The sequence below is a fragment of the Phalacrocorax aristotelis genome, unplaced genomic scaffold (assembly GCF_949628215.1).
Source record: "Phalacrocorax aristotelis unplaced genomic scaffold, bGulAri2.1 scaffold_95, whole genome shotgun sequence".
NCBI lineage: Eukaryota > Metazoa > Chordata > Aves > Suliformes > Phalacrocoracidae > Phalacrocorax > Phalacrocorax aristotelis.
In genome coordinates this window covers 30,588-43,745 of record NW_027441357.1, presented here as the reverse complement: position 1 = coordinate 43,745, position 13,158 = coordinate 30,588, and the positions used below count along the sequence as shown (strand labels likewise).

Genomic DNA, 13,158 nt, shown 5'->3' with positions numbered 1-13,158 from the left:
GGAACTGGGATGTACTGGGAGTGAACTGGTATGTAGTAGGATGTACTGGGTGGGAACTGGGATGTACCAGGATGTACTGGGATGTACTGGGAGGGAACTGGTATGTACTGGGAGGGAACTGGGATGTAGTGGGAGAGAACTGGGAGGGAACTGGGATTTACTGGGAGGGAACTGGGATGTACTGGGACATACTGGGAGGGAACTGGGATGTACTGGGAGGGGATTGGGACGGACTGGGAGGGAACTGGGATGTACTGGGAGGGAACTGGGACGTACTGTGAGGACACTGGGATGTACTGGTATGTACTGGGAGGGAAGTGTTATGTACTGAGGGGAACTGGGATGTGCTGGGAGGGAACTGTGAAGTACTGGGGTGTACTTAGCAGGAACTGGGAGGGAACTGGGATGTAGTGTGATGTACTGGGAGGGAACTGGCATGTACTGGGATGTACTGGAATGGAACTGGGAGTGAACTGTGTGTGAACTGTGAGGGAACTGGGATGTACTGGGAGGGAACTGGCATGTACTGGGATGTACTGGAATGGAACTGGTAGTGAACTGTGTGTGAACTGTGAGGGAACTGAGATGTACTGGAGGGAACTGGGATGTACTGGGATATACTGGAGGGAACTGGAATGGACTAAGAGGGAACTGGGACGTACTGGGAGGGAACTAGGACGCACTGGTAGGGAACTGGGACGGAACTGGGATGTACTGGGACGTACTGGGAGGGAACTGGGACGTACTGGGAGGTAACTGTTGTGTACTGGGAGTGAACTGGCAGGGAACTGGTATGTAGTAGGATGTACTGGGAGGGAACTGGGATGTACTGGGACGGAGTGGGAGGGAACTGGGATGTACTGGGATGGAACTTTGAAGTACTGGGATGTACTTAGAGGAAACTGGGAGGCAACTGGCATGTACTGGGATGTACTGGAATGGAACTGGGAGTGAACTGTGTGTGAACTGTGAGGGAACTGGGATGTACTGGGAGGGAACTGGGACGGACTGGGAGGGAACTGGGACGGACTGGGAGGGAAATGGGATGTACTGGGCTGCACTGGTAGGGAACTGGGATGTACTGGGAGGAAACTGGAATGTCCCAGTTGACACCCACTTCCCTCCCAGTTTCCTCCCAGTATATCCCAGTTTCCACCCAGTATATCCCAGTTTCCTCCCAGTACATCCCAGTAAATTCCAATTTGCTCCCAGTACATCCCAGTACATCGCAGTACATTCCAGTTCCGTTCCTGTACATCCCAATACATCCCCGTTCCATGCCAGTACATCCCAGTTCCCTACCAGTTCATCCCCGTACATCCCAATTCCCTCCCGGTTCACTACCACTTCTTTCCCAGTGCCTCCCAATACATCCCAGTTCCGTCCCATTACATCCCAGTACATCCCAGTTCCCTCCCAGTACATCCCAGGTCCCTCCCAGTACATCCCAGTTCCCTCCCAGTACATCCCAGTACATCCCAGTTCCCTCCCAGTACATCCCAGGTCCCTCCCAGTACATCCCAGTTCCCTCCCAGTACATCCCAGTACATCCCAGTACATCCCAGTTCCCTCCCAGTACATCCCAGGTCCCTCCCAGTACTGGGAGGGTCCTGGGATGTACTGGGAGGCACTACAATGTGCGGGGATGCACAGGGATGTACCGTGGAGGAACTAGGATGTACAGGCTTGTACTGGGTTGTACCGGGTGGAACTGGCAGGGATTTGGGATGTACCAGGATCTACTGGGATGTACTGGGAGGTAACTGTTATGTACTGGGAAGGAACTGGGAGGGAACTGGGATGTACTGGTAGGGAACTGGGATGTACTGTGAGGGAACTGGGACGTAGTGTGAGGACACTGGGATGTACTGTTATGTACGGGGAGGGAAGTGTTATGTACTGAGGGGAACTGGGACGTACTGGGATGTGCTGGGAGGGAACTGTGAAGTACTGGGATGTACTTAGAGGGAACTGGGATGTACTGGGAGGGAACTGTGAAGTACTGGGATGTACTGGGATGGAACTGGGATGTAACTGGGAGGGAACTGGTATGTAGTAGGATGTACTGGTTGGGAACTGGGATGTACCAGGATGTACTGGGATGTACTGGGAGGGAACTGGTATGTACTGGGAGGGAACTGGGATGTACTGGGATGTACTGGGAGGGAACTGGGATGTACTGTGAGGGAACTGGGATGTACTGGGACATACTGGCAGGGAACTGGGATGTACTGGGAGGGAATCGGGATGTAATGGGAGGGAACTGGGATGTATTGGGAGGGAAGTGTTATGTACCAAGGGGGAACTGGGACGTACTGGGATGTAGTGGGAGTGAACTGTGAAGTACTGGGATGTACTGGGAGGGAACTGGGATGTACTGGGAGGGAACTTTGAAGTACTGGGATGTACTTAGAGGAAACTGGGAGGCAACTGGCATGTACTGGGATGTACTGGAATGGAACTGGGAGTGAACTGTGTGTGAACTGGGAGGGAACTGGGATGTACTGTGAGGGAACTGGGATGTACTGGGACGGACTGGGAAGGAACTGGGACGGACTGGGAGGGATCTGGGATGTACTGGGCTGCACTGGTAGGCAACTGGGATGTACTGGGAGGGAACTGGGATGTACTGGGCGTCGCTGGGAGGGAGCTGGGATGTACTGGGATCCATACTGTGTGGCATGTTGGTCATTACTGGGACGCACTGGTCTATACGCGCGGGCTGATATCTGACCCCTCTGGCCCCACCCACCTTTGCGACAGGCCCCGCCCCCTGGCGAGGGCCTGGTGGGGTGGGGCCGTGCTCGTGTGCTCCCCAGCATCCCCAGTTAGCAACAGGTCCCACCCCCTGGTGACAGCCTGGGGGTGTTGCTGGTGCTGCCTGGCCCCACCCTCCATAGCAACAGGCCCTGCCCTTGGTGATGGCTCCAGGGGCATTGCCAGCGTCCCTTTGGACACACCCCCTTAGTGACAGGCCCCACCCCCCGGCAACGGCCCGGGGGGCGGTGCCGGCTCTCTCCCCTTAGCGACAGGCCCCACCCCCCGGCAACGGCCCGGGGGGCGGTGCCGGCTCTCTCCCCTTAGCGACAGGCCCCGCCCCCCGGCAACAGCCCGAGCCTGTGTTTGCTCCGCTCGGGGGGCTCGGTTTGGGTGTTTTCTCTCCCCCCTCCCTCCCGTGCCGGGAACTCCAGGCGGCTCTCGTACGGCTCCCGGGGCCTTCACCCCCCGGGGGGCTCGGCCCGCCCCTTTCGCGGGGCGCTGTGGGAAGGGCGGGGGCGGGGCCCGGGGGTGGAAGAGCCCCGGCTCTGGCCCTGGGCTTCTCTGGCGTCGGTGCTCCCGTGTTCCCTCGGGCGGTCGCAGCTTTGGGGCTGTCTCAGCCCCCCGGGCAGGCGTGCTCTGGCGTTTAGAGAAGCGGAGGCGTTGCCTGAGGTAAGGATTCCAGAGCTTGGCACTCTTTGGCGGCATCTGTACTAGAAAGGTCCCTTGTGGCCTGCTTTGCTTTTTTTCTCCCAGGATGCTGTTTTGGGCGCTGAGGGGGCGGTGAGACGGGTTAGTGGTATGGTGTTCTGTTTGGGGTTTGGTTTTTGCTTTGCTGTTTTTTTTCCCCTCGTGAGATCATTTTATTGTGCTGCTGCAATTCCTGTCTTTACTGAACCCGGAACCTTGGGGGTTTTCACTAGTTGTGCCGTTCACTGTTTCAGGTGTTGCCTTGGCCTCTCAACAGCCGTGGCACAACCTGCAGCGATGCTGCCTCTCCAGGCCCCCGCAGGCCCCGCTTTCTTGTCCAGCCAGGCGGGAAAGCGTGGTTGTTGCAGAAACAGCTACGCCCTGCGGCTCCTCCTCAGGTTGTTGGCTCGGCCCCAACAGCGTACAGGCTGCTGAGGTCACCGCCTCCGCGCGGGACGCAGGCGGCCCGGAGAGCTTTACCCCGCGCCATTTCCGTCCCCTCTGGGCAGCAGCGGAGCTGCCGCCGCTTCAGGCGGCCGCTTTCTCGAGGGCGAGGAGCTGGGATGACAACGGGCCGCTGCAGGCTCTGGTCAGGGTAAGAGGCTGTTCCCTGGGGAGCCGGCGCAGGGGGAGCGGAGGTACGCACGGGCACTTGTCGGTGCCCCTGGCCGGTAAAGGGAAGGTTAAATTGTTAGAGTGCAAATAAATACATATTATTTAGGGAGGAGTCGTGACTAAATTTAATCACACCTATTACTGAACAAACCAGGCAGTCATTATTCCTAATCTGTAGTTAAAAAAAATAAAGGCAGTCCTTTTTTATGCCATAAATAGAGTTGCGAGTCATTAATAGCTCAATCTAAATACAGCCGTTACTAAATCAACTGCAGGCATTAATGACTCCTGATCAGAAACAAAATAAGGAAATTTTCGAATCTAGAATGAAAATCGACCCGGAAAGCTAAATTGGGAGCGGGTAGTACTGAAATTGTAACAGGGCTGTTAGAAAGTTCAGAGGCAGCGACAGCTCCTGCTTCCAACCCAAGCAGTAAACGAAGCTTTAGGTTCTTAAATGAAGAGAAATAAAGGTGAGCTGTTAAACAGTGGCTGGGGTCAAGCGTAGCTATTAAGAAAATTTGCAGGTACGGGTGATTCCTGAGCAGAACTAACAATTCCAGAAGATTTAGATTTAAAAACTACAGAGCTAATGGAGTGCCACAACCGCCCGGATGTAACTGCAGCCGCTTTGGGGGAATGCCCCAGCCCCCCCAGCCACCGCTATTAATTACTGCCAAGGAGAGCGAAAGTGAAAGTAGAAGCAGTGCAGGTGAAGTGTGAGCAGTACGCTTTTTCCTAAGTCATCTCTTCGTGTCAGGAGAGGAAAGAAAATGGAAAGAAGATGTTTGCAGGGGGTCTGTGCTGGGTTACCTGCGCGTCTCTTCCGTGCGTCCTTGAGGAGACATTTAGCTCCTGTTGGGCGCTCGCAGGTGGAGACAGGGCGAGCTGGAGGCAGGATCGGTGCCGGCACTGATAAAGGGATGGGCAACGAGCGGAGAGAAGAGGGGGCAAGGGCTGAAAAAGGGTCACCGGTTCTGCAGGGAAGGCAGCGGGATGTGACTCGGCAACCGCTCTGACGAGCGCAGGGTCATTCGCTGCGATGAAGTCAGGGTCTGCGGCTGGCCCGGAGAGGCAGCAGAAATCCCAAACTCTTTGCAGGGGTACCGGCCAGATTAGGGCAACACCTGAACAGTAAAACCATTTAGGGGAAGCAGAGCTGGGCTGCACCGCGTGGCCAACCTCCCTCTTCTCCGTGAGTCCCAAAGGGGCAGCTCCAAGAATGTGCTGAGAATTCATCCCTTGCGCTAAAAATGAGACGCAAGTAGCACCCACCCGTGAATTTTATTTTCTCTCTCGCTCTGCGGCTCCTGCCTGCTTGTCTCTCCTCAGTGCTCACCTGCACCTGTGCTCGGATGGGGCAGCTGAGGGAAGGTGCTGCCATCTCCCCAGCCCCGGCGGACCGCCCCTCAGCTGTGTCCTCTGTCAGGGAGCGTCGTCATCTCTCCTGCCTCCCAGAGCGTGTCCTGTAGTGGCAGACGCGCGGGCTTTTCCCTGCACGCGCATACGGGAAGGGAAGGGAAGGGAAGGGAAGCACAGTGAGAGCTGGGCTTGTCAAAGAGTAATGGGGGTGGTGGGAAGCGTAGCTAGAACCGGAGAGCTACAGCGCAAAAGCGAAGCGGACGGGACACAAAAGTAAAATGGTGCACAGGAATGCTGAGGAGAGAACTCCCGCAGCACACAGGAAATCAGTGTCAGAATCTATTGTCTTCTGACTGCCAAATTAAAAATAATGGCACGCTTTGCAATGCTAAGCTCGCTCTAATCGTCTGAACTGTTTCTTTCCAACCCCCACCGCCCCCAGCACACCGCTCAGCCTCCTCAGCCTGAAATGCCTTGTTTTCCTTCTTTTTTTTTTTTTTTATGACAGGGCAACTTCTGTTCCCGAGGTGGTGCCTACGGTACAGCTATCTCTTCGAAGACAGTTTGGTTTAGGTCAGAGAATGTTGAGCCTGGACTGAATCAGCCTCTGTTTCTATTTCTGGAAATCGTCGGTCCTGTGCATCAAGCCCGGAAAAAAGGAAATATGAACCAAAGGACGTGGGGCCTGCAGGGCTAGGAAATTATTTGAGAAGAGGTTCAGTGGGGAAATGACTCTTTGTCTGTGGGGCGTCCAGGCAAGCAACCCAGCTGCTAGAAAGCGGCGCTGTCCCCAGGATGGCCTCGGCGGTCCCGTTGGAGTCGGGGCAACAAGGACAAGGCAGGGTGAAGCATCTGGCCTGCCGTGTGGAACGTGACTGTACAAAGCACGTGTGATGCACTGCAAGTTTACTTGTTTAAACTGTGAGTTAAAGAAGGTGTGCGGTTGCTTTGTAAACAGCCGACGCTCTAAAGCTACACCCATCTAATTGCTAGCTGTATTAAATCTATCGTATTGCTGTTTCTGCATTAAAAAATAAAAAAGAAAAAAACCAACACACCTATGTAAGCACTTCTAAGTACAACGGAAAACCACTGTTTAACGCGTGGCATGTGTGGGTTGTTTTTTTGGGGTGGGAGGGTGGGGTGTATGACAAAAACCTGCGAGAGACACACGCACATACGCACATGTCATGTTTAGCGCTCACCTAAACCCAAAAAAGAAAATCCACTCTTTATTTTGCAGCATTAGCATTAGCTTCCAGCGCACAGCCTGAGCGCGTACCTCTGCTCTCACCATCTGCTCCCTCTTCAACCGTGTGTGGCTGTCATCAGCTTGCACAGGCTTTGCTCGTGCAAGTTTCCGCGACAGCTTACGAGAAGGCAGGGAAACCAACCCAGCAAGACGCGTAGTGCCTTCCTCTATGGGCTCCGTCCAGCCTTTGTTAAAATGAGCAGAAAAGAAATCTGCTGCTGCCTTTACCCTGACTGACTCTTACAGAGAGCATCTGACTTGACCCGCAGCAAAGCGATGCCCCAGGCAGCAGCACGTATTGGCGCGGACCGCGGTTTCACCCACCTGTTTTACTGCGCCGGTCCTTTCCCACGGCCGATGCCGCAGATGTGGCGCGCCCCACCCCCAAACCTCTTTACGAGGGTTCCCTGGGCTCTGCAAGTCGCCTGCTGGACGTGTTGCTGATTCAGGCACGGGCAAAGTCAGCTTCTTCGCTGGCCTCGGGCCAGGGCAGCCACGTACTCGAGGGAAACTCAGAATATCTCCAGCGAGATCTCACCGGGAGGCTGGGACCTCGTCAGTAGGGGAGAAAGCCAAGCGACTGACACTGAAAGGGAGCTCTTTGCTAGGCTGTAGATCGTAAAGTTAACAAAGAAAACAAACCTGCCTTTTTAAAAATGCCCTCTTTTGAGTCTGCCACGTTTGATACAGATTTTTAAAATTGCAGGGTATATCTCCTACAGGCCTCATGCAAAGGGAAGTGAGTACCTCTGGCTCTCAGGACAAGGGGGTCCCTCAGGAGCCCAGGCGCTCACGCCAGCCGGCATCTGGCACAGCACAGGGCAGGAGCTTTGGCAGTAGTACGTGAGCTGAGAATGAGAGTCAGGCAGCACTGCACGCTTCTCCTGTGAGCCGCCGAGGCTCGCGCGCTGTACCTTCCACGAATAAAAGGCCAGAAGAGTCAGCATTTCTGCTAGTTCCAGCCTCATCCGTACCCTCGTTAGTGTAACTGTAAGCGAGCGTCCCGTAGCGACTGGGAGCGTGGCAGCTGGGCTTCCTGCGCTGCCTTAGGTTGTGCCCTTGGAGAGACCCTTCTCCGAGCCCCGGGCTGGGTGGGCTGCGGTGCCGTTCAACGCTGAATAGGCACGAAGGCCTATAAACAAAATGTATTTATATTGCACCCATACCCGGCAGCCAACCGCCGCTTTATTTACGTATTCTGCACCTCCTGCCGACGCTTTTAAACTTAGCCGATATTGCCGCAGTTTTCACTGACGGGGCAGGGGGCTGCCACGCTGCAGGGGGAGTGTCTGGGTGTCTCCCACGGACACAGACGTCCTCAGCTGGGTAGGGACAGGGTGAGAGCTGGAACAACTCTGCTGACATGTAAGGGCCGTCCCAGGGCAAGGCTCCTGGGTCTGGGGGCTGAAAGGCGAGCCGCGCTGGGTGGTTGGTGTGGGAGTTGTGGAGCAAGTAGGGGGAAAAAAAACCAACAAGAAAAAACCATCCAAATGTTTCACAGCAGGTAGAAAGCTAGGCAGAAAGCAAACTGAATGCTGTAAAGACAAAAGCCGAAAGCCGGCTATGGACTGTACGAAGAGTCAGTGCCACGGAAGGAGGTTATTTCTTCAACTGACCATAGGAGGCTTTTTGTGAGAAAACACAACACCTTTCTGCTACGGCGCGGTACCGCAGCAGTAATGGGCCAGAGCGTGCGAGCGCCTTTGGCAGGATCGGTAACGGCCGGGGCACGGCCGAACGGCCAGCCCACCTTCCGCACAAGGAAAACACCATTCCCCTGGAACGCCACGCAGACCCAGGACAGGTAAGGCGGAGGCCGAGCCCAGGCGCCCCCATTGCCAAGGACCACCTTGGCCTTGCAGCGTCTCACGCTTCGGGGTGTTTTGCAGGCCGTGGCTAAGCTCAGGCCCCCTGCTCGTGGCTGCCCCCGGTCGCCCGGCGCCGGTCGGGCCCCAGCCCCCAGCGCGGTGCGGCGCAGGGCAGTGACCCAGCAGGGCGGCCCCCCGGGCCCCAGCCCCCCCCCCCCGCCTGCGGCCAGGGCCCCGCGGCCGCCGGCCTCTTCCTCCTCTGCCCGCTCCCGTCGCAGACGGCTCGGTATGTGTCACGAGCGGCAGCCGCGTTCAGCAGCTCTCGGAGGGCGCGCGGCTGTGCCCGGCCGTGACCGGGGCCCGCAGGGGTTTCCCGCTCGCCCCGAGAAGGCGCTGGCCCCGAGCCGGGGCGTCCCGCCCCGCCCCGCCCGGCCCTCGGCGCCCTCGCGAGCTGAGCGCGGCCCGGCCAGCAGGGGGCGCTGGCGCTCACCGGCTGGGCGCGGGGGCGGTCCGGCGCGGGGGCGGGGCCGGTGGGGGCCGCTCCTTCCGGCCGCCCTTTAAGGGCCGCCCCGCGGGGCTCGGGCTTCCGGTGGCGCGTGCGCGGCGCGTCGGAGCGGGGGCGGGAGCGGTGCGTGTGGCGGCCGGGTCGCGAGGCGTCCCTGTGCGGTGCCGGGGCCCCTCTGCGGCCCGGCGTGGGAAGCCCGCGGCCGGCGGAGCCTGCTCGGAGCTGGGCGGGGAGCGCCGCGGCGGTCCGGCCGCCGGCAGCCATCCCCTGCGGTGGCCGGCAGCCCCTCGGGACGCCTGGAGGCCTGGCGGTGCCCGAGCCTCGCCTGCGGCAGCCGCCTGAGAGAGCAGCGCGGCCGTGTCCGGGGGCCGGAGAGCGCTGGTGGGTGAGTTCGGGCAGCGGGTGGGTCTCCGTGTGAGGTGAGGCCTGGCGCGGGCCGGGGGGTATCTCCGTGCGGGTCGGGCCGGGGGCGGGGCGGGGGCCGGGCCCCGCAGAGAAGCCCCGGTCGGGCATCGTTCGCTTTTCCACAATGTAGGGCTCTCCCCGGTCATTTTTTGTGTACTGTGTTTTGGGTCACCTGAAAGCCTTTGGCCGGTTACGTTTGGTGCGGGGAGATGGCAGGTCTGGAGCCTGAAAGATCTCTGGTGGGGGGTGGGGGAGGTATTTCTTGCCTTAAAACTCTGAGCCCACCTCGTGTGTCATGTCGTGAGTCTCGTGACTGTGGCAAATGGCTGAGTCGGGCGTTTTCTGATAACTAACTTCTGAACGTGTGCGTGTGTAGGCACGGGGAGATTTGTGCAGGGTGACGGAGCCCCTTGTGCTTCTGTGCTAATGTCTACCTGTTCTAGACCTCCAGAGTTGGAAAGCCTTTGTTTAGTGCCTAGTTGTGCCTGCGTAACAAATGTTTTAGCTGCTGATGGGTTATACCTCTGCTGCGAACTTCTTGCTGGGTGGCTTGATTGTTTCTGGTTGTCCGTGTAAATCTAGGCAGCTATTTTCTGCCCGGTGGTGAAGCCTATCGCTTTGGATAACAAAGGGCAGGAGTGCAATAAAGAAAAAGGTGATTCGTCTGCTGCAGCTCCTTGGAAACAATTCGTTCCTTATTTTCTGCCCTTGGGCAGGCGTTGTGCTTTCCAGATAATGCAGCCTCTCCTGTGCCTGTCCACGCCGTGCATTTTGTCCTGCCCTTGCTTGAAAAGGCTCTCCTTGCCTTCCTCCCCTCTGCTGCAGTTGCCTTAATCTCTCGCTGCTGCTGCTGCTGCTGCTGGAAGAGGGATAAAGGGAGTGTTGTCGATCGGGTTGTTAAAAGCTTTTTCGCGGGCTGTAACGCGCGGGAAAGGGGGGCCGGGGGGGAGGATCAGTTTGCGGGGAAAATGGGAAACCAACATCACCTTCCCCTCCTACGGCGCAGCCCGGCCGCACGGCTCCCCGGGGATGCCCCTGCCCGCGGGTGTACCGTGTGTGCGCCCCCCGCGTGGGGCGGGGGACGACGACACCCCCCCACACACCGTCGGCGGCACTGGGGCAACCCCTGCCCCAGGGCTCCGCGCTCGTACCCGGCTCTCCCCGCTCCGGCACGGCACGGGGCTGGACGCACCGAGAAGACCCCGGAGCGGCTTCTCGCGTCCGGGCGAGAACAGGGCCCGGCCCCGAGCAGCAGAGCGGGCACCGCCGGTAGCTCGGAGGAGCGGGGCCGGCTCGGCTCGAGGCGTCAGAGCGAAAAGGGACGAGAACCGTCCCGGAGCGTCCGGGGGTTGGGGGGGTTGGCGGATGGTCCGGTGGCCGGGTTCGGCTCCGTGCCGGGCCGTGGGGCAGCCGGAGCCGCGCCAGAGCAGGTGAGGAGCCGCATGGCCGGGCGCGCTGTGGGTCGGCGGGTTTGGGCTGTGGGGTCTCCCGGTCCGCGGAGCCCCCGGGGGGGCGGCGGGGTGCGGGCAGCAGCGGCCCCGGGCCGAGCGCTGTCGTGGGTCGGTGGTTGGGTTTTGGGGCCGAGCCCGTGCCCGTCCCCGGGGAGTAGGGGCAGCCCCACCCGGCTCTCGACTGCTCCTCTTCGGGGTCTGGCGGCGGCGGCGGCGACCCCGGCGGGGGCTCCTGCGGTGCCGGGCGGGTCCCCCCTTGCCCGCGAGGCAGGCAGGGACCCCGGCTGCTGCCGCCGCGGTTTGCTGGAGGCGGGCCGGGCCCGGCCCCCTGTGGGGTTGGGGTGCGGGCCCGGCGCTGCCGGGGAAACGAGGCCTGCGAGAGCAGGAAGAAAGCGCTGCCGGGCCGGCGCTGGGCTGCCCCGCCGGGGTGCGGGGCCGGGCCCGCGCAGTTCAGTTCCCAAGGCCTCCCCGACAGTGCCCGCGTGGGCCGTGGGGGTGCAGGGCTGCGGGGTGGCTGCGCTCTCCGCGGCCCTGAGCGTTGCCCGTGGGGACTGCGGAGGGGACCGGGACGCAGCCAGATTCAGCTGGTTTGGTCCCTGAGCGTGGAGAGCACAGCTCTTCTGTTCCTGGGCCTTGAGAGCAGGCTCCTGTGGCTGACGCCGGGGCCCTGAAACAGATCGAGTCGTGCGTTTTGAGGGCCTGAGCGAGGGGACTAAGTGGTGTGGTTTTGGGCTGAGGAGCAGAGGTCAAGTGCTGCGCTTTTGGGACTTGAGAACAGGCTCAGCAGCTGGGCTTTTTGGCTCAGAACCGGTCCCAAAGTGAGCTGGTTTGGGGGCCAAAAGCAGAAGCCGGTTTGGCTGCTTGTGGGGGTGGCGTGGGGGCATCGGGGCTGCAGGGGAAAGCAAGGGTTGGGCAGGGTACGAGGACCCTCCCCGGAGGTGGGGGTCCGGTCACATCGGACCCCGAAGTTCGGGAGGCCGGCATGCACCAGAGCGAACTCGCCACCTGAGGCGGGTCTCTGGAGGAAGGGTGCTTTTTGGATCCAGCGCAGCGCACCCTCTTTGGGTCCAGCTCTTCATTCTGCGCTGCTTAGAAGAGTTATTAACCAATTAATTAAACATACAAACTAAGTCACAACAGCTCTATCGGCTCCATCGTGGTTTGGAGCTCTGAATCGGTTTCATTTGGTGTCTAACACATTTTTTCCCCGAGGAGAGGCTACGTTTCAAGTTAATTAGTTTTCTCACAAGTGTGTCAGTCGATAAAATTGAGTTACGATTATTAAAACCACAAAGGTGACAGGAGTCTCACGGATCGGGTCTATTTCTGAAAATGTATTCATCCCATGCAAATGTCATCGGGATACAGATCATCTGCACTTCATGCTCTGACAAGACAAGATGCTGAGACAGGGATGAGCTCCAAAAGGACTACTGAAAAGAAAAAAAACCCACGCACTTCATGAAGTCATGGGGGGTTTTTTTGTTTGCATTTGGGGGGGCGGGGTGGCTTTAACAAAAGAGTGCAGTGTTGGCTGGCAGCAGCCTGCAGAGCATTTTTGCTGCCTGATCTCTCCTGTTCTTCTCTTCCACTCCTCTTTCAGGGCTGTAATTGTCATTTGGATAGTTTTAGAAGAGCAGTTAAGTTCCTCGCCTGTGTCTCAATGTGCTGGTAATACCAGGAAGGTGAATGCTTGAACCGGTCGGGCGGGTGGGAATGAATAACTTGGCTGCAGGTAGAACTTCTGAGGGAAGACCAGCAAAACCAGGAAGCAAATAGCAAGTTCCCAAAAAATGTGCGGGTGTCAAACACATAAAAGTTTTATTGCCGAATGTTTTGTTTTTGGCAATATGTTCCAAATGCCTATTTTTGGTAAACATAACTTTTCAGGAGATTCAGGGTTGTGTGTGGCAAAACATGTCCCTCTGTTTTTGTGTCCTGCCGCACAAATGGCCGGCGGCAGGGCTCTCGTTCCCCGCTCTCGCTATTGCCACAGCAGGGCTGCGATATTTAGACCTAAGGGATGGGTTTAGGAATGGAAGGAGAGAGAACGCCTGTGTTCTGTAAGGGCTATGAATGCTGACCCTTTGCCTCCGTCTGCCGCTTTTCCTGTGCGGGTGATGAAGCCGTTTTACTTTCCTCTGTTGTTCCTGGTCTAAGTAGTTGCAAGGCTGTCGCCGCTGTGGGTGTGCAATTTGTGTTTCTGTGGAGTCCTAGCTACGGCTCGCTTCTAGTGTGGCCAAGCGTCAAGGTAGGGCTTTCAGCTTAAAGCTTCAGAAGCGCTGCGCGCCGAGATGGGTGTAGGTGAAACTG

At 58.3% G+C, this 13,158-nt stretch overlaps 1 long non-coding RNA gene across 1 annotated transcript in view; it reads left to right on the top strand.

The window, feature by feature from the left end:
• Positions 1–4,069, top strand: part of LOC142051403 (uncharacterized) — a 125,713-nt gene extending 121,644 nt beyond the window's left edge. The window contains exon 3 of the long non-coding RNA XR_012658464.1: positions 3,702–4,069. This is a non-coding gene — a long non-coding RNA (uncharacterized LOC142051403). The remainder of the gene's footprint in view (positions 1–3,701) is intronic.
• The last annotated feature ends 9,089 nt before the right edge of the window (positions 4,070–13,158 follow it).